The sequence below is a fragment of the Diprion similis genome, chromosome 13, assembly GCF_021155765.1.
Source record: "Diprion similis isolate iyDipSimi1 chromosome 13, iyDipSimi1.1, whole genome shotgun sequence".
In the NCBI taxonomy this organism is placed as follows: Eukaryota; Metazoa; Arthropoda; class Insecta; order Hymenoptera; family Diprionidae; genus Diprion; species Diprion similis.
Genome location: NC_060117.1, coordinates 4,361,185 through 4,381,474, shown reverse-complemented (window position 1 = coordinate 4,381,474; position 20,290 = coordinate 4,361,185). Strand labels below are relative to the sequence as shown.

The following is a 20,290-nucleotide window of genomic DNA, read 5'->3' as shown; positions in this document are numbered from 1 at the left end:
CGTGGTAACATCCGACCGGAAGTACGCTAATAAACCGTATTTCCAACCCCAGGGATGGCAAACTGTTCCCCCCTAACGATGGAATCGAACCTTGTTTGTAAATTTGACTATAATATGATGAAAATAACGATAATGCAATAATTTTATTCGGCAAATAAAATTTTGAAGATCTCTTTTTTTTTGCAGTCTATCGAAATGAACAAATGATTCCATAGAAGCTGGAATTTTATTTCAGTCTCCAATGAAAAAAAAAAAAAAACAAAGTTCAGCTTAACCGAGTCTAAGAATCTATTATTATTATTATTATTATTAATTCAGATATTTTAGTTGTTCGAATTTCTGTTGAAACATTTTCATTTTCTGTTCAGTAAAGTTTTTGAAAATTGAATTCCACAGTCTCTTGAGTCAATAAAATATTATTCAGATTACAATTCTGTCTCGTTTCGAATTTTTACGTGGTTGTATTTTTCTAAACGGAGATGAGAAAAAAAAAAAAAAAAAAAAAAAATGAAAAAAATGAAAAAAATGAAAAACGTACACAATCGAATGAATTTTAACTTTGAATTGATTTGTTCATTTCATAATTGAAATTCTTCTATGTATAGAAATTAACTTTTCATTTTCCTGACAATGGTTTCAATTTTTTTTTTTTTTTTTTTTCTTTGTCAGGCTTAACAAGTACACTCTTGATTAAATATATAATTGAATTTTTTCTTTTTTCTATGCAATTCAATAGTATATTTATCAAGCCCAAGAAACCCTACATCGATATCTTTAAATAAATAATGCCCTAAAATAAAAATAAAAAAAATCACAAAAATTGTGTTTTTTCAGGACGAGTTACTGGAAAAACTCTTTAAACAAAAAATATGTAATCGCTAGTTCTTCTTCCGAGTGGCCGATAATAAGGCGGCGATATTAGCATCGAAATCGGAACGCCCTATACACGAATATTTTAAGTACGTATATACGTATAGAGAACTCGGAGAATATTGCCTGGATTCAAATACCGGATATACGAAGCTTTGCGCTGGCAGGCACTCGCCTTCGAATTCTGCATAATATTCCGTCGAGGAATTTAATTTTTCAATCTGAACGTACTTGACTCGATATGCACATACACGTGTACGTATATACACACACATATATATATATATACACATCGTACCTCAGCTAGGTATTGGAATTTTTTTTTTTTCTTCCCTTTTTTCTTTTTCTTTAATTCTTTTCCATCCCCAGTTATTGAACAAATAATCCAAAAACCTGCTTTCGTTGCTTCGATGTTGTTTTACTTTTCGGTATCGCTTATCGTGAAGTCAAATTTCGAATTATCGCTGAATCCGACGAGTTTTGAAAAAATTTTACGTTAAAAGAAAGAAAGAAAGAAAGAAAAAAATTGTTTTCGAGTTTGGTTGAAAAGGAAAAAAACGCTCCAAATTACATGCTAAAAAGCTTCCACTTTTCAGGACAGTTTAATTATTTCTAGGCAAACTTTGAGAATATTTATTACACAATTTTCAATTTTACTGAAATGAAATTTTTCGCAATTTTTCCAGTTCCAAAACAGTGTCTTGAATTTTTTTCTAGATCTTATATTCAACTGCTCGATTATTTTTTAATATTTAAAGGGATTTTGAAAAAGTCCTTTTTTGAAAATTCTCAAAAACTGCATTTTCTTTTCGGATATATTTTTTTTTTTTTTTCCCCCTTCTTAACAAAGAATCCGTCGAGTTGCGACAATTTTGGAAAAAGATTTGAACGAAATTAAAAATTCTAACAACGAGGTTTGGATTCGCATGGAATTTCCCCTACATGACAAAATCATCGCAGGAAAATAATTTCTCTTCTGCATTTCGGCTTATGGTAAAATTAAACGTCTTGTTAGCATTGGATTAGAGCTGAGTAGACACACGGCAACGTGATTGAAAAGCTTTAAGCTCCGAAGGAAGTTGAGAACGTCGTTTTGCCCGATGCTTGCCTAAAATATGCGGTAGTTTGGGGCGTCTGGACCACATTGTAAAAGAAATTTTTATGGAAAATCAGGGAATAAATCATCGATGATAAATCGAGCCATTATAACTTTTCTCCATTCCCTGCTTACGTTTATACATATATATATATATATATATATATATATATATATATACATACATATATCATATATATATGTATATACATAATGGAACACTTTAGTTGGGTGTGAAAATTACTTTTTGCCACTGACAGCCCTCCGACGAAACGAAAACGAACAAATTGTCGATTTAATATCAGGTTTTTCACACGACATTGTCATCCATTTTTCTTTTTTTCATTCAGTTTTATCATCTTTATTGCAAGTTTGGTTTTAATTTTTTCGTTTTTTTTTGTTTTTTTATTCTTACCTGGGATACTTTCTTAGCACTGAAATTTCAAATTTCTCTTCACCTCTGTTAAATTTTAACGTGAATCTAGTTTTATTATTATTATTATTATTATTATAGTAAATTTATTAGATACCGCGAATATTTTCCAGACGGATCGTTACAACGATTTCTGCGAATTTTACATGGCAGCCATTGATTAAATATACGTAGAACTGAGATAATCATCGTCTAAATTTTCTCGTTTATGGTAAATTATGAATTCTGAAAATTCTTGACTAATTATGCTTTTTTTTAGAAATTATGAAAACTCACAAAAAAAGAAACTTTCAGAATAACTTTGACGATTGTTTTGGGACAAGCCAACAGATTTGGAAAAAAAAAAAAAAAAAAAGTTTATAATCGTTACAAGCATCGTCGATGATAAGATTTATTTATTTATTTATTTATTTATTCTTTTTATCTTAGAATCCGGCATATTGGTTTGCATTTAATCTGATCAATCTTGTTCCTCGACAATTTCGAGAAACAAATCTGAATAACAATGATCTATTTTCAACCGTTGATAAATCACCTCACAAACATAAGATATCTTACACTTGAATGCTTGCGAGAAATTTCTCTGTGCAAGTATACACATATATACCGAAGATAAATTCCTTTGGAATGAAGAATCCAGAGGCTACAACGGAACGATCAAAAAGCAATAAACAGCCGTGCTTTGTATTCGGTTTCAACACCGAAGACTCTGATCTCAACATCAAGTTGAGAAAATCCTTCATCACACTCTCAACGTAAACCAAACGATATATAAAACTCAACACTTTGCGCCCCGTCAATATTTCTGAGAGTATTATGAATACGATTTTAATCCATCCGTAATTGGGGTGCGAAAATAAATTTTTTTTTTTTTTTTATTATTTTTCTTTCTTATCAAAAAATTGTATCAACGTACTTAGAATAATTCTGTGGATAATCGTTTTCTTTCAAGTATTTCGACACGGTTCGAATTTTGTAGCAATTTTTCGAAAAAAACCATTTTATTGATCGATGTAATTTAAAAATTTGAATAAAATTTTGAAAAATCGTTTGTCAGATATAAAAATTTTCAAGCTCAGAGATTTTTTTGGGTAAGAAGGTGTAAGAAAAAAAAAAAAAATTAAAAGTGGGAGTTATATTATTATATATCATTGCTGGTACATTTTCACATTCATACCGGATTTTTGAAAAAATTTTTTTTCGACTCTTTGGAACCATTTTACTATTTGCAATTTTTTTTCTTCTCTTCTTTGTCACCAAAATGAAGAAGATAAAAAAACGTCTTGCGAAAAATCTGAAAAAATTCTTAACAACATTCTGGTGTGAAATATGAAAATGTTTCAGCAAACCATCCATAGTAAAACGACTTCCGCTTCTGATTTTTAAAATTTTTTTTTTCGGAAAAAACTTGAAAACAGTAAGAAGAAAAAATCTCCTCGCTTCGGTTTTGAGCTTGAAAATTTTTATATCTGACACCATAATTTTTCAGAATTTTACGAGATTTTTAAATTGTGTCGACGAATAAGATGATTTCGAAAAATTGTTGAAAATTCGAACCGTGTCGAAGAAATGTAAGAGAGAAAAAAACAAAAAAAAAAAACAATTTAGTGCTCATAAAAAAAATTGTGGCCCAAATCCGTAATATATGATAATACATAATTATCTTCCTTCCTTTTTGTTGATTTTTCAAAATACAACGTCCTATCCCAACGAACGTTATTTTCGATTCCGTTGTTTGTTTTTTCCACCAGATTTTCACACTATCGAAAAGATAACAGGAAATAACAAAATTATCGTAAATACCCTTCAGAGCAATTTTTTCCGTTTTCCTTATTTCAATTCTTTTATTTTTTACTTTTTCGTCCGAATCCCTTTTTCCAGCAATACCTATAAGTCCTCGAGGACGTTTATATATTAATCCAAGACCGAGGAAACTTCCGGTCGAAACCGGACGCAACTCGACGCTCTCTCTCTCTCTCTCTCTCTCTCTCGAGGCTGTAAAAACCGAGGGGAAAAATAAATCGAATACTGAGAAAGCCTGCTGAGGAAGGAAGGGTTGATTTCGATGGAAATTAGACGCCGTTGCCGTGCAAAAAATCGAAGAAAAAGGAAGAGACAAAAAGAAAAAAAAAAAACAAAAAAAAAAAAACCAAACTGAACTAAAATAAAAAGAAGAAAACGAAGTTATGTAAATATGGCGCGTGCTATAGAAGCAGCAGCAAACGAACGTCGAAGGGAAGAAACGAAAGAGAACGAATCGAGCGAGGGTTAACGGCACAGCTATTTTTACAGCGGTTTCGTTGAGAAACTCGCTTCCGTCAAATCGCTATTTCGGTACCCAGATGTTGTTTTTTTTAACGCCTTTTTTCCCTTACCTACCTTTCCACTATTTTTCTTCTCTTTTTGCCCGCCCGCCCCCCCCCCCCTTCCCTTTTCTCTTTCTTTTTTTCTTTTCTCCCCCCCCCCCCCCCCCTTCCAATTTCGTTTTATTTTAATTTTCCATCAAATTTCATTACACTCGAAAGTGACTCTTTCTTCTTCCTTTCGGCAAGTTCTTGTTACTAAGCTTCCTCGTGTAACCTTAATCTCATATATTTTATTCTTCCATTAGCGCAGCTGCAAACTCTTGTTTTCTTTTTCCCGTTTTTTAGTTGTTTTTCTTTTCTTTTTCTTTTTTTTTTTGTTTTACTTTTATTTTTTTTTTCATCTTCTTTTAAATCTTTTTTTTTTTTTCTTTCTTTCTTTCATCTCTTTCCATTCTCTCATACTCCCCTTCTCTGATGTATACGTCGATTCGTGTTTCCGAGTATTATAAAGGGACACCAATTCACTTCAGAACCCGCCCGACGAATTTCAACAAATTCATTCATTCCCCCGCGACGCCGTTAAGCTTTTACGGAACAAATTTTCACTCTCATCTTTCGCCTCCCATTTCTTTCCCCCTCGATATTATTTCATCAATGCTTGTTTAAAAAGCCTTCCGGATATTCCGTGAAACAAATGCACGTGCGTGCGTGCGTGCGTGTGTGTGTGTGTGTGTTTTTTTTTTTTTCAAATCTTTTTCACTCACTCAATAATAATAATTATTATTATTATTCATAATAAATCGTTTTCCATATTGTAACGATTAGTTTCGCAAATTCAAATTCTATCGACAATTTTTCAACGTGAAACGAAAGAGGGGGGAAAAAAAAAGCAAAAAACTATGACGCGTTAAGAAAATTTGAAAAAAAAAAAAGAAAGAACAAAAAAAAAAACAGTAAACCAAACCACATGTTACATCATGTTTAATAGGTTTATCAGTTTTTTTTTTGTTTTTTTTTTAGGGCGTGATGAGCCCTGATGGGCATTTGGCAGGGGTTCGAAATTGGCTCACGTATAGTTACCAACAGTTGGTTACATTTCATAAGAGTATTTTTTTTTTATACGGTTAGTAAAAAATTCCAAACGACGTGCTAAAAATACGCGTACATAACAAGCTACGTAACGTATCTGTATATATGTATATGGATATACGATCGGCATTTGACGTTATTTAAAATTAGCAAAGCTGATTCGGGATCAAGGCTTTGGGTGTGTCCCAAAAATCAATATTTACCATCCGGATGTATAATTTTCACGATTCTTGCAGCTGCAGCACAGTAAACATAATTATGAACGGTATAAATCTGTTATCTAATATATATCGATTCATTGTCTATTTTTTTTTTTTTATTTTTTTTGGGCGTAAGGTTTTGAATTTTCAAATACTTGGGCAAAAATCGTTTTTTTGTAGACTATTAAAAGGTAGGGTGGTCCGAATGTTGAGGAATAAACTTTGGGAATACTCGAGTTGAATTGAAAGTCGAAAAAGTATTTGATCGAGTTTTTGAAAATTCAATATTTTGGGTTGGTTCGATGGAAAAGAATCGAAAGGAGTAAAGGTGGAAATGTAGAAATATCAGAAGCTAGAAGAATCACGATATTGAATTTTCGAAAATGCTAAAATCTATTTGTATTTGGAATATTTCGAATCTAGAAATTCGTTGTACAAAAAACTAAAAATTTCAATCCACGGATTTTGTACGGTTTCGAAAATCTAATATTTTGATCTTTCTGTCTTCCCGATTCTTCTACATTAATCTTCACCCCGTTTAGTAGAATATTTATGAATTTTTTTATCCTCTCTCTTTTTTGTTTCCCAACATTTTCCCAGAAAATGAGTGAAATTCGACTCTTTTCCGAACTGGAATTAAACAAAGCTCGCGAACTTCTATCTCACGATTCTCAAACCCGCTTTCCGGAATTCTCTCTCGACTCTAGGAGAAGAAAATCTTGTCCGTTAACGACTGAGTAGACAATAACCGAGATACGGTACTGCAAGGATGTCCCCGAGGAACAGGGAGCTAACTCCTTGACGTTCCTCCAGAGAAGGCCGGCTTCCCGACTCCGCTCCGAGTCTATTACCTCGGACCCCGGGAATAATAGGACTTCCTGGAGTCCGGCCTGCGCGTGTCTTCCTCAAAGTTAATATAGACAAACTATACAATCAGCTCCTGTTCCATTCCCTTGTCCACGTCTCCCTGAAGACCGTGAAAACCATGGTGGGAAACTGGGAAGGGAAATTTCTACAAACACGTCCATGGAAGACATTACATTACAAGTTCATTTTCACGATCCTTCATTTGTTAGTTTTTTCTTTTTCAGTTCCCAATTCGTCATGGAATAGTTATTATTTCTTAGATTCGTTTTAATTGATTTCAATTCAAAAATTCATTTTTTTTTTTCATCATTTTTTTCGATTTTTCGTTTTAAGACTCATCGAGGAAAAACATTTTTCCTTTTTGAGCTTCATTTATTCACTTTTTCGTTTCACAATTCATCATGGAATAGTTATTATTTGTCAGATTCGTTTTAATTGATTTCAATTCAAAAATTCATTTTTTTTTTTTTCATCATTTTTTTCGGATTTTCGTTGTAAGACTAATCGAGGAAAAATATTTTTCATTCTGAGCTTCATTTATTCGCTTTTTAAATTCCCAAATTCATCAATAATAATTTTTCATTTCTTGGGTTCGATTTTTTCAATTTACAATATCAAAATTCACCATCGATCAGTTGTTGTTTTTCAGATTTGTTTAACCGGTTTTCAATTACGATTTGCTGAAAAAAAAAAAATGGGACGTAATAATTTTTCATATCCATTTAATTCGAACGTAAAATCATATAAATTTTACATTACTTCAGTCAGTCGTTTCCGAGATAATTTTGAAAGACACTATCAGCCCAAAAACGCAAATATTTATCGAAATGAGGGAAAAGGTACTTTGGACTTACGAAAAAACTTGTATAAATAATTCTCTTTTTATAGGCGAAGGGCGAGCAAAATGGGGTGCCCTTTAAGTTTTCAAAAAAAAAAAAAACTTGTCCCTCAACATGTCTTTTAAATAGTCAAAAATGACTTTTATAAACATTATCCAGCATTATTTTGAATTTTCAAAAATTTTTTTTTCTATCCTGACGTCTGAAAATCCTTTTTTTTTCATTCTTCGGTTATAATGAAAAAAAAAAAAAATCAGCTCATTCAAATCCTCGAAAACTAAGTATTTCAAGTATCCCGTTTTGCCCCCCCCCCCCCCTCCACTCCCTTCTTCTCAAAATGCAAGTCCGGAAAACTAGCATAAAAAATGAAATACGGACTTTTGTCCAATCAAAAAAGATTCGGCAAGTTTTTGAGACAGAATTTTTCCCGCTCGATAGAATTGCTGCTAATTTTTCGTTCACCTTGTTGCGCAAAAACGTGGTTTTATCGAGTTTCACGAGTTTGCTGTGAATCGTGGTCCTCCGGGTCGACCCAAAGGATAATTTAATACAATAAACTTTCCACCTACACGGATTCGACGAGGGACTAGTCAAGGAAGGCTCTACGCTCGAACCGCCCCGTATTTCGCATTAGCTGTTCAAAATCGAACGCTGCTTATACCGAGCCAGTCTCTTAACCCAAAAAACTCCCTGCAAAGTGCGAAAAGGATCATCCGAGGACCTCGTCGATTATCCGAACCGAAAATCTTAAATCCAGGGTAAACAGAACGTCCCGTAAAATCCTGCGAAGGACAAAAATTTTTTGGCCCCTAAAATTGCTGTTTTTGTACTCGGGCTAGAAATTTTTGGCTTTTATTTCCACCCGGTGGAAAATTTGAGGATTATTTTTGGTCCGGATGCTCGTTCCTGTGCCGGACATATTTTCAAAATTGCAATGTCACCGGTGAAACATTAGTCAAATTTGTTGAGCAACCCTCGGCTTCAGGGTATCAAGAGTGTTCATCTTTCGGGTAGAATTTTGTGATTGATAGCCTCGAGGTGTCAATAATAAACATGTTTCAGTAAAGCACGGCTGCACCGCATGGTTATGGAAAAATACTTGATAAATTTTGGTTGATATACATCGGTGAATCGAATCTGATCAGTTTATTAAAATTTTGTACACGCCCTTTGTAATAGAAAGGAAAAAAACAAAAGAAAATTAAAGGAAAACCGGGAAAAATTTAGGGAATTTAGACAATGAGATTGGAATTTTGCGTCCGTCGAGTAAATAAATTCTTTATTATAAAAATTAGTACAGATCTTGAGAAAGAAAAAAGAAGAAAAAAAAAAAAAAAAAAAAAGCATTGCTATAACCTAAAATTTTATTTTTTATATAGAACTTTTATTATTTCAGGCTGAAATACTTGGGGAAAGTGAGAGAATTTTAGATTCCAAAAGGCAGAGGAAACCTAAGAAAAAGAAGTCTGAAGTGGAAAATGAAGAAGATCAAAAATCAGGGGTAGGTAAGTAAAAAGATTCACAAAGCACGGGAGGATTTTCACCCTCTGATACGTTTTGTTATTCTACATGATTCGAAAAAAGGAGAGAGAAGAAAAGAAAAAGATAAAGAAAGAGAAAACTTATCAGGAAACGAAAATCTCTACTCCAGATCAAAGACGCATTGCAGGTATTTCTTTTTATCCGGAAATCCGACACCTCATCCCCTAATTTCTCACCCTCGTGTAGTCGAATCGTTGGGAACAATTCCCACGGATCAATTCCCCCTTCGTTATGGATCCCTGCGAAATCCCTCTTCCAGATAAAAAAATTTCATCGAATTTTGAATCTCGGCACGAGACTTGAATCTCGTGAACTGATTTTTTTTACAGAATAATTCGAACGGTGTTAAATTCTGTGTTTATGAACAAACAAAATAACTCGCTAAATCAACGCGGTGAGCCGGAATAATGTAGTTATTAAATTGTGTTGAATGAAATTTTTTTCACCGTTATTCTGTAAAGTCAAAGATAACTTTTGACATCAATACCGAATTTGGGAAGGAATTACACGGTTTTTTAGCTTCGATGAATCGAAAAAACAAAACCTAAGGACAGATTGATCGACACTGAAGAACGTTGAAATATATTTAAAACAAAGAGGTCAAAGGTTTTGAGAATTCGAATGACGTTCAATCGAATATTGATCGACTTCGATGGATTGAAAGTTTCTGGGATTTTTTTGAGAATTGTGAAAAAGGTCCTTTCTAAAATCACTGCTTATATTTATAAATAATTAATTAGTTGAATAAAAAATGTGAAAAAATTCAGCGTACTGTTTCAGAGTTTGGATAATTTAGACAACATTTTTTAAACGAAATCAAAAATGGTGAGGATCAGACGTTGGTTAGGTTCGAATATTATGTCCAAATAATGCAAACACGGAATATAAACAAAATAAATTCTTCAACTTGCGTTAAGAGGTTATGTGCAGTCAGGAGGGCCTAAAAAAATCGATTTTCATGAATTTTTCTCGAGAAGAACTTTCAATTTATTAAAGTAAATATCTTTGGACTAAATAATGTAAAATGAAAATACCGAAAATATTTCTTCTTTCTATCTTGTAATTGATCAAAGGAATAAACAAAATAATGATTTTTGGTAAAACGGTAGTCCCTCAAAAAAAATTTTTTTTTTTGAAAAATTGATTTTCGACAAAAATTTCGGCCTCAAATCGTTTATAAAATGTAAAATATTTGTCGGTGAGAGAAAAAATCCTATCAATTACTGAAAAATATACTTAGAAGGCTTCTGTTGAAATCTGAGACTGATCGGTTGAGCCGTTTCCGAAAAATCCTATTCACCGACTTTAAAAACACAGTTTTGAAAAAAACGCGTTCATAAAGTTTCAAAAGCACTTTACATGTAGTAGAAATTTTTTTTTTTTTCTCTTTTTCAACTTACATTGAGTTGTCAATATTTACCGGATTGACAAGAAGTTTTATGTGCCTGTACTTAATTATATATGTAAATTACAAAACCGAAATGACAAAAAATTCTATTTTTTGAAAATTTCAATCCCATATAATCCTTTATATTCCGAGCCAACAGTGACATATTCCAAATCGGATTATATATGGTATAATTACACATATATGTAAATTACAAAAATGAAAAAAAAAAATCGATTCTTTGAAAACTTCAACCCCATATAATCCCTTAAATTCCGAGCCAAAAGTGACAAATCCAAATCCAAATCGGATTATATATGGTATAATTACACATATATGTAAATTACAAAAATGAAAAAAAAAAAAAAAAATCGATTCTTTGAAAATTTCAACCCCATATAATCCCTTAAATTCCGAGCCAACAGTGAAATATTCCAAATCGGAACAATTAACATATCGATTTCCGACAATTCTAGAGAAGCAACGAAACGTTTTCCACATACTCGACAATCTCCTGTCCGCAACCTGAGAAAAATCATTGATAAGAAAAAGGGAAAGTGGAGGGAAATTTCTCGAGGGAATTGTTTCTTCCCCTGTTTCTTTCGCGCGTTGCGTCAACGAGAAGTCGAGGGCATGGGGTAGGTCGGAGCTCAAGATCCGGAATATGGGTCAAACGTGTCCGCCGTGCTTACAATCGCCGGAGGCATCAGTCGCGAGCTTTTTTCTTGTTTTTTTTTCATATCTATATATCTATATCAACCATGTGTGTCCGTGTCTTTGTGCGTAATCCACCTACCGCGTGGAGGCAGCAGCTCATTCTCGTTGAACCCGGTTCCCCGGGGCGTAAATAAACCCGGCTATAATTATTTCAGGGCAATGCAACGGTGGATGCAAAGTCCCGAGAGCCTTCCGACTTAAGGGGGCACATCCGACTACCTTGATGGCTAGAGAAGTTGGCGAATTTAGAGAATTTTTATATAAAAAATTGATCATTCGATTCCATCCAATTTTATGTATATTTTATATTTTTGTGTAAAGCGCAGAAAGGAAGATGATTTTTTGCAAATTTTTGACCATGTGTTCGTTTGTTTTTTTTTTGTTTTTTTGTTTTTTTCTTTCCCTTTTCCCAAGAAGCCGTAAAATTGATTTTTTTTTTCCAAATTTTTAAACGAATTTTCTCGTAAGTCTGAGCGAACAAGGCGAAATGCTACGGATGTTGCAATTCGCAAAAATAAACTCGATATAAATTAAAAAAGAAAAAAAAAAACCGAATTTACGGAACAAAATTAATGGTTATAAAAAAAAAAAAAACGCTGACAAATATATAGTATAAAATTTGAAAAGATATTGACACTTTTGTTTTCCGTAGTTGAGCTTACAAGTTTATATATGTTCATAATTTTTCACAGCTCGTTGAACTTTTTTATGCTAATTCTTTATTTTTATTTTTTTTTTTTTTTTTCTCTCGGTTAGAATATTTATTTCGCTATATATATATATATATACATAAATAATATATTCGTGAGTTCTGTGAAGAGTAAAAGATGTTAATTCGAGTGTAATTCGAAGAGAAGAGATGCTCGATTCGAGTAGGCGGATATACAGCATCGCGTCGAAACGAATTAATTCGTAATACCTCGTGTAATTCCCACGCCTTAAGTCCTGCATCGTGGGGTGGTCTCTCGTCCTGATATCCTGGAATTTTTATGTCTTTCCTCGGCGTCGTCAATTAGGTCGAAGCAATAATTAAAATGTTAGCAAGAAAAAATTAGCTTCTCGGAATATACCGTCTCTGATTTCGGTATGTATTTACTTTTTTACTTTTTTTTATCTACCTACGAAATATATCTTTCCACCCTCGTTTTTTAACCCCCCCCCTCTCACCCCCGTAAGGCATAATTTGACCTGCAACTGTAAACCGTATCTTAGTTAACATTAATCACGCGTATTTAATTATCCGGGTAATTATATTTTCATCGTGACAGAATTTTTTTTTTTTTTTTTTGCCGTTTTTAGACATTCTTTTCGAAATCGACTTTCGTTTTTCAAAGTTACGTGTCTTTTGGTTGTCAGAAGAGAAAACAAGATCGTGTCAAATGAATTAATTTTCAACTTGAGTAAATTTTTTGTTTTTTTTTTCTCCACTTTGCTGAAAAAAGATACTTTCAAAGTGGAATAACATATAGTTTTGAAATATCATTACTTGCAATGATAACAAAATAAATTTGGTCAACAAAAAAGAAAGACAAAAAAAAAAATCCCACAATATTTTGTTACGAGTCTAGTATTTTCGCTGTTAATCTAGAAAAAATATTTTCTTTCATGATTTCAACCTTGAATAACTTTTGAAAGATTTTAGTTATCAAAAAATTATAACGACATTTTTTTTTTTAAAGCATTAAAATCCGTACAAAAATTTTGTATCGGAAATTTATGTGAATCGCCTCGTTACTACAAAAAGTTACAAAATTAAGAAATAACTAAAATTATTTAATCTAGTTAATCAGATGGAAAATAAAATTGTGCGTTCACGACCCGCTGAATATTATTATTATTTACGGCTCGAATTATGACAGGCATCTTATTTACTCTGTCTTCAAGTACTAAACACTTGACTTTGTAAATAAATAAATAAACCAAAAAAATCGTCCATTTTTTTGTTTCTGTCTAATGTACATTACTTGGCGTAAAAAATTCGTCTTCTTTCAATCGAATGTATGCATTTCGTTGCTTTTGCTTGATTCTGTTTCCGCTTCTCAAGACACGAATAAAATTATACGAGTGTAAAAATTATTTGAATATATGTATATACGAGTAGTCGAGATTCGACGTCGGTTCAATTAAGAAATATAATCGAACGGCGAATGAAATTTCTCTCGGTAGTTCACCGGCACGATGAAACCGCTTAAAAGTATAATTTAGTTACGGTTCAATGATTTCGATGAATTGAAGAACGCGTAATTTCTTGCTCGTAGAGCCGTGCCAAATTAATAACCATCCAAAGTTCACCAAGTCTATTTTTTTTCTTTCTCCTTCTTTTTCTTCTACTTATTTTCTTCATTCTTATACTCGGCGTATTTTATGATAATTCAAGTTTTTTTTTTGCTTTTCTCTCCTCTCGCGTTTTTTTTTTTTTATTTATTTTTTTTTCATTCTCATTCTCATTGTTCTCGTTAAATAATAATAATAATAATAATAATAATAATAATAATAATGAACGATGCTATCTCAAACAAAAGTGAGACGGAGACTCGGTACAGTTTGAATTTCTAACACAAGTTTTGAAAATATTGAGAATAAATCGTTGATAGTATCGTCAATTTATCAAGTTTTAACGATAGACAATTTTTTCCATTTTCACTTCTATTTTCTTTATTTCTATATCATTCAAGACTCAAGTCTTACTTGATAGATCTCAGAAATTTCTTTAACAGGTATTTAAATTCGATAAATCACTTTGTTCACTTACGTTTGCAGAAAATTAAGAAAGAAATAAAACAGCTCGAGTTCGCAAACATTGCTTTGGCATTCTGGCGATTGGGTGAAACGTCAAATCGATTCCAGAAATTCTTGGCATCTTATCAATCTTTTTTATTGGGCCTAGTAAAATTGGCAAATAATGATAATCCCTCACATTACTTGTCAGCCATCTGTTGATTTTTTCTACACAACCATTTCTGTGATTCACCGCATTTTTGTTTATACGTATTAAATTGTTCATGGAGTGTAAATTATGTAATAATAATAATAATAATAATGATAATGATGATGATGATGATGATGATGATGATGATGATGATGATGATAAAAGTGGCGTTGAATTTCGCTCAGAAAAAACATAACAGAAAGCATATTTTTTGAGTCAATTTGGGGCAAAGTAGTTTCGAATCAGAATTTGAAATTTGTATAATGAACGTTTTTATTATGATTGCAAATTGATGAAAAAAAATATTTTCCGGAAATGAAAAAAAAGGTTTTCCAAAAAAAAAAAATTCCCAGTTGATTGTCATTTGAAAAAAGTTTTCCAAGAATCAACAATCTTTCCAAAAATGAACAAGTTTCCGGTGAATGAAGAAAAAAAACTTTTCCAAAAATAAACAAAAGTTTCCAGAGGTTCAAAAATACTTTTTCAAAAATTAACAAATGTTTTCCGAAAGTGAAATAAAAGTTTTCCAGAAATATAATTTCCATTTGATCACCACGTGAAAAAAAGTTTTTCAAAAATGAACAATAGTTTCCACAGAATGAAAAAAAAGTTTTCCAAAAATCAACAAAAATTTTCCGACAATGGACCAAAGTTTTCTGGCAAAGTTTGTTTTACGCTTCAATTAAACGAGGATTTTATTTTCGAAAAACGTTTTCTCTTCATTTCTGGTGAGCGTTTTTTCATTTTCTGGAAAACTTTTTGTGGCCCCTCCTCCCCTCTCCCTGGTGGCGGAAATTGGGACTAAATCTAGAACGGTCATATTATATCTACTAGTTTTAAGTGCTGAAAAAAATTCTCCGTCACATTATCACCCTCTGCAATCGAATCCGGCAATGATTTCAGGCCCATTTTACATTGGGTCCATAACGCGATGACCTCGAGGCCGAAAGACGGTTCGAAATTAAACGTGCCAACGTGAAATTGAGTAGCTTTGACCATCCTTCGTACCCTCAAGTATCCGTCGGCCATAGCGAGTCCTGCATGGGGACAAAGACCAAGGGTGGAAAATCCATGGCGTGTAATAAGTCACGCGCCTCACTGACACGCGTTAACCCTGGACATCGTTTCGCTTAGGCGCGAAGGTGGCCACGAGAAGCAAACCTTACTTGGGCCTTACTTGTATACCAGCCCTACTTGTGTACCTGCTACACACACACACACGCACGCACACACACACAGATTTCATATGCATATGTAATAAGACAGCACTTGCAGGAGGCTCGTAAATTTATAAGCCGAAGTACACCGGCCGAGCTTACTGACCCAGGCCGGATATCAAATTTGAATAATGTTTCACTTACTCGGATGGGTCGGGATGCCCCGTCGCCTCTCACGTGGAATATCCTTCTCCTTTTCCTTTTCATCGGGATGCTGAGAGAGACCCTCGTCTCGCTGCATATATACTTGTGATACTCATTATTAATATTTTCAAACGCTCTTTCTGACAAGACTATTTGAAAAAAAAAAAACAAAAAAAAAAAAAAACTATCCAGACGTTTTTGTTAACAGTGATACTGATAATAACTTTGAGGTTCCTGTTGTAAATATGTTATGAATCCAGTTCTTCTACGTGAATATTGTGAATCTTGTATAAACATATATATAAATACGTTTTTCATTCTTTCTGATTGCGATACATGAATATTTCACTAAATTACGTTCTGAGAATAAACCCCACTCGGGTCGAAACGTTAACACACGGTTAGAAAAAAAAATTTTCCACTAGATCCACTAAAATTTTTTCGGTCCATTGAACTATTTTGGGGCTCATTATCATCGATCTTCATATCCAAAAATCATTTTGTCCATCAACTTCTACGTCAAGAATTTTTTTACAAACTATTAGACAATGCGACATTGAAGGCTAACCTAACCTAACATAACCCAACATAATCTAACCTAACCTGTCCTAATCTAACCTAACCTAGCATAATCTAACCTAACCTAACATTTTCTATTCTAACCTAACATTTTCTATTCTAACCTAACATTTTCTATTCTAACCTAACATAACCTAACCTAACCTTCAAGCACCCACAAGTGTGTCATCCCGTTCCGACTCGCCTTACAAATATCGTTATCATTTCAAAGACTCTCGCGATCTGGTTGTAGCATAATATGGCCTAAAATTTAGCTAAACCTTGTAGCTGTACACAAAAAAAAAGGATTAAAATTTCTTCGATAATTTTGGACTTACAAGCGAACAATATATGGACAGACAGAGAGAAACGTTGCGGGAGATTTATACTTGCATAGAAAAAAAGAACAAGAGATGAAGATAGAGGTCAAGATAGAGATAGAGATAGATAAGATAATGTAATCTTTAGATTAATCGTCAATTTTCTCCATCCCCTCCCCCCTCCTTCCTTTCCCCCTGCATCGCGACTCTTTCATTTCTTGTCTTCTAGTTTATTTCACCGCATTTTTCATCCCCTCGGGCGCCGATTTTTTTTACCCTCTCGTTGGGTTCTAGTTTTTTTTTTCTTTTTCTTCTCTTTTTAATATTCTTATTTGAAATTTTTTTTTTTTTTTTCTTTCTACTATTATTTCTGTTTTCATCCTTACAATACTTTTATTCGTTTTTCATTCCTCGTCGCGCATCCGCCTTTCTCCTCCTTTCTCCGGATTTCTCTCTGTCATCGCCGGTTCCCCCCTTTCTTACTGTATACCTACGGCTCCCTACTGTGAGGGGGATGGAGCCCAAGGGTGCGGGAATACGACGGGATGGTTGACCGTTTTGTATGGTAATTTTATCGATGATTTGTCTCGCCTCCCGCCGTTCCGAAACCCTCTTTTATTTATTTATTTTCTTATTTATTTTATTTCATTTCTTTTCTCTTCTACGTACTCGGCTTCCTTTTTCTCAATTCCTAAAAGTCTGCAGACTTTTTTTTTTTTTTCTTAAACTTTTTTTCCAGCACTTTTTGAAACGCGTTCGTTGGTGAAAAGAAGGAAAATCTTTATCGCGGATAAGAAATTTCAATTGCCAGATTCAACGTTTCGATAACACCGGAACAGAGTTGTGTGAAATTTTGAAAGGAAAATATTATTCAAGAATATTACAATTTCCATACGTTATAAAATATGCTGATTATTATTATTATTTGTCAACTTTTCAAAATTGAAGATTGGGAAAATCTGATCCCAAAAAATGCTAAATATAAGTTCATAAGTTGAGTAAAGACTAGTATTAAGTACTGTTGGAGACTGAACAAAGGATCTGCAATTCAAATCACGGAAATCGGTCAATTCGATTTTGGGAATTTCGTTACAAAGTAGTGAAAAGTATGAAATCAACATAACCGTAGTAGTTTGCCATTATAATTTTGGAATTATTGAGATTATTGACAGTTGTAAAAACGTTTTATTGTCTTAGATTTTCTGAGAAAAAAAAAAAAATTATTCCAAAACGTTTTGAATTGAGACTATGAAAAATTGAGACTTTCCAAAATATATTGTATAATAAAAACAAAAAAAAAAAAATACCAAAAATCTTAAGAAACGCTGACAAGACTAAAAGATGTTTTCGATTTTTCTTCAATTTTTTAATCAAAAACGATATTCCAGAAAAGGTGACAAATATGAAGATCAGAAGAATTGACTATTTCAAACGAAAAGAAATTCGAGATTTATTCAATATCTTAAAATTGTTATACCCAACATATTCATAAGGTACAAAAGAAATTCATTGACAATTCTAAAAAAAATAAAAAATAAAAAAAAAATGTCAAAATATCAAATTTTCAATTTTCTTTTACATGTTATGCAAAACTCAACGTGTTACTTGTTCTCTCTCTCACTTTCTCTCTATTCTCTTCTATTTCACTTCAACTTTGTTATTCTGGTGAAGATTTGTTATTATTTTCAATTTGTTAACACTTTTGTGATTAGTATGTTGCTGTTGGTCCTTGGGGGGGGGGGGCATTGACCCCAAAATTGAATGAATAATCTCTCTCTCTCTCTCTCTCTCTCTCTCTTTCTTTCTCTTTGTCTAATTTCTCTCTCTCCCTATCTTTGGTGGCGTTCAAACGACGTTGAAAGTGCACAAGTTGGCAACGGAACCGGGCGTCAGAGTCGTTAGAATAACCACCAGTATCCGTGCATAAATCAAAGAACTGAAATGTCTGTTATGGGTAGCAGGTATGTAGGTATATACCTATAATATTACAAGGCTGTTAGGTAACGAGGTAATCAAAATCCCGGCATGCAGCAGCAGCAGCAGCAGCAGCTAGGACTTGACTATGGATATCCATATTATACACTGCGTAGCGCGGATTTACTCCAGAACTCGCTAATTATTAGTGCTGTTTGAACTACAAACCAAAATCGCTGCGTAACAGCTGGTTACAGAGACTGCAGCCAACCTTCGAATTCAACGGAAGAATAATATAAATCCACGTAACGTGTACTGAAAATTTTTTAGACAATATTTGACACCTTCTTTATCGATTATTTCCTCTTCTTGAACTGAATCTATTGCTTATTTGGAACAGAAATCAGTAATTTACAAAATTACAAATATGTGTCATTTTTACTTGATGAAACAGTTCAACACAAATTGTATTGGTAGTTCGTAATTGTTGAGGTATGAAAACTGAATTATATTTGTGATTTGTAGTTGGAAACAATTAAATACAATTTACATTGTATTTTGAAATTAGACAGCGATGGAATAAAAATTGTTGAAAAAATACAAAAAAAGTCACATTTGTGATTATTTGTAATCAAATTACAAATTACAAATTACAAATTACAAATTACAAATTACAAATTACAAATTACAAATTACAAATTACAAATTACAAATTACAAATATGTGTAATTTGTAGTCAAGAGGACAATTGAACACAAATTATATTCGTATCTCGTAATTTGAAATACATGAAAACCAAATTATATTTGTATTTTGTAATGGGAAAAACTGAAATACAAATGGAACTCTATTTTGAAATTAGAACAAAATAAGATAAAAATTATTTTTCTTACGATGGGCGGTAGTTGAGAAAAATTGAAAAAATTGCATCTGTGATTGAACACATATGAAATCCAAATTATATTTGCATTTTGTAATTGGCAAAAATACCATACAAGTTAAATAATATTTTGCGATTAGACGGAAATGAAATAAGAAATCATCTTCACACGTTGGGTGGTGATCGGAAATAAAATATGTTGAAAATTAAATTTGCGATTAATTTTGATCAAAGATACATCAAAACGGAATTAAGATTTGTATTTTGTAGTTGGAGGAATGAAACGAGAATACAAATTACATTGTATGATGAAAAGGAAAGGTGAAAGTATAATCGAGTAATATTTTAGGATTCATTGAGTGATTTTGACGGAAATTAAAAAGAGATTTGAAATTTTTTCACCGCTTTTCACCACGCAAGTAATTAGAATTGAAAAATTGAAATATCAAAGATATTTCAATTCCAATTTCAAGTTCTAATGCGGGGTGAATATGGCCGCAGACAGAGTAAATGTCGGAACGATTTTACGGGGGCTGATAACTCAATTATAAAAGTTAGAATTACTTCTTGGGCTGTATGCTGTAGGATAATCATGGCAGGTGAAAAGTTTCCGGCTCGCCGGAGCGAACATTTGAGTTTCAATTTAACTGGACAAATATATTATTTAGAACGTCAGGAGTTCTTGAGTACCGTAAGGTATCAGGGCGACGTTAAAATAACGGGGAACAATCAAGGCCGGAAAATTACTCCGCAGCGTTTTACCCGCGGAAATGTTGAACAACTAATTTAGTCTAGCAAAAAATTAACGAGCATAAATCAGAAGGACTGAAAGTGAAAAAATCCGATTTTGATTTTCGGTGTTTATCTTGGAAGTGTACTTTTTGAATAATTAATTCTGCGATCAAATTTTCTGCAGGGAAAAGAATTTTGGATCGAGATTGTTGAATTTCGAGAACAAAGTTTCAATTTCCAAACCAAGCAT

General features: G+C 32.9%; 1 protein-coding gene and 1 long non-coding RNA gene across 2 annotated transcripts in view; one reads left to right on the top strand and one right to left on the bottom strand.

Annotated features, from left to right (window-relative positions):
* Window positions 1-9,203, top strand: part of LOC124414080 — a 99,589-nt gene extending 90,386 nt beyond the window's left edge. The window contains exon 4 of the long non-coding RNA XR_006929920.1: window positions 9,097-9,203. This is a non-coding gene — a long non-coding RNA (uncharacterized LOC124414080). The remainder of the gene's footprint in view (window positions 1-9,096) is intronic.
* Window positions 1-20,290, bottom strand: part of LOC124414079 (hemicentin-1) — a 115,824-nt gene that overhangs the window by 86,538 nt on the left and 8,996 nt on the right. The window lies entirely within an intron of this gene.